Below are 1,583 nucleotides of genomic sequence, written 5' to 3'. Positions count from 1 at the left end.
TCGTTGACTTGGTTTTTTGTTTTGTTGTTTTCATCCTTTTATTTGTAATCTGTTGTTTTATCTAAGGTGTGTTTTTTGTAAGCAGCATATTAAAAGTTCATGTTTGCTTGTCTAGTCGTCTCGTCTTTGTCCCTCTAACTGGTGGAGTCAATTCAGTGTTGTTGTTGATAAATGCAGTTTTGTGGGCATCATTTTACTCCCACCCCCGCCCAGGGGAGCACTCGATTGCAGTCCCCGCTACCACAGATTCTGCGGCCAAGTTCTCCACTTTGGGGGAAGTTTCAGGAGTCAGCCCATCCTGAGGGCAATGGACACATCTCATCCTGGGAAAACCACCTCTGTGATCATGGGGTCTCCCCTGGTTTCAATGTTCATGATACATTTTTGTGTTGTATTCCTTTTGTTTATTGCTTGTCCTGTTGATACTATCTTTGCTTTTTTGTTTTTAACTTATTACTTAATTGCTTATGTGCTTTTCTTCTTTTTTGTTTTGTTGAGGTTTTAACTTTTTCTTTGAAGGTTGTTTGTTTTTACCCAAATTCAAAACATTTGTTGTCTGTTGCAAATAGTTCAATATCTTCTCCTTTCGACTATTTATGGTCCATTCTGTTCGCTCTAGTTTTTTAAAACAATATAAAAGCAAACAAACAAACAATAATACTATGTCTCATAAACAGAATAATATTATCTGCTGTTCCATGTTTTGCATCATTTAGTTCTGTTTCACTTTGAGTATCACTTAAATAATACAGTTTCTCCACAATAATTTATTTTCTAATAATCTTCCGTTGTTTTCTGTTGTTAGAGATTCTCTGCTCAAATAATTCCTTTTAGTTTTTTTTTGTAAAGGGGGTCTGGTTTTCACCGATTCCTTTGGTTTTCCTTCTCTGAAAATGATTTTGTTTCCTCCTCATATTTGAGGAGTAATTTTGCTGGATATAAGATTCTCATTGGCAGTTTTTTTCTTTCTTTCAGGATTTGGAACATCGATCCATTGCCTTCTTGCCTGCACGGTTTCTGAGGGAAAGGCTGAACTTCCCCGACTGCTCTCTTTCCTGTGCTGCTCTCAGGATCGTGTTCTTGAACTTCGGGAAGTCTGATCCTCAACTGCTTTCTCTGCAGTTGATATTTCTTTTCTCTGTTCTAGGATATGCATGACGTGTATATGTTTTTTGATAGTGTCCTGTGAATCGTAGTTGTCTTCAGCTCCTTTGGTCATTTTTATGATTTGATCTCCTTGCATTTTCATCTCGCGAGATTTATCCTCGAGATCGCTGCTTCTGTTTCCACTTCTCGGTCCTTATGTTCTGCTCCTTCACAGTGTTACTCAGCTCTACTATTCTGCTGTTTGCTCTTTGCGTTTCTATTTGGAATGGTGGGATTATTGATTGCTTCTCCTTAATTTTGTCAGAATGGTTTTTAAGAGCATTCCTGACTTACTGTATAATCGGTTCTGATTTGTCTCTGTTTCTGTCAGATTTTTTCTCCACTCACTTAAAGTACCTGGAGACCATTGCTGTCATCTCCCTCCTGGGAGTGTAACCTCCCTCCTGGGAGTGTCATCATCTCCCTCCTGGGAGTGT

At 38.6% G+C, this 1,583-nt stretch overlaps 1 pseudogene; it reads right to left on the bottom strand.

Annotated features, from left to right (window-relative positions):
- Positions 1-211: 211 nt before the first annotated feature.
- LOC115872223 lies at positions 212-365 on the bottom strand (annotated as a pseudogene).
- Between the last annotated feature and the right edge of the window lie 1,218 nt (positions 366-1,583).

The sequence above is a fragment of the Echinops telfairi genome, unplaced genomic scaffold (assembly GCF_000313985.2).
Source record: "Echinops telfairi isolate 266 unplaced genomic scaffold, ASM31398v2 ScPeMD7_3;HRSCAF=10, whole genome shotgun sequence".
Taxonomy (NCBI): domain Eukaryota; kingdom Metazoa; phylum Chordata; class Mammalia; order Afrosoricida; family Tenrecidae; genus Echinops; species Echinops telfairi.
The sequence above is the reverse complement of the archived record's forward strand: the minus strand, read 5'-3'. Positions and strand labels throughout refer to the sequence as shown.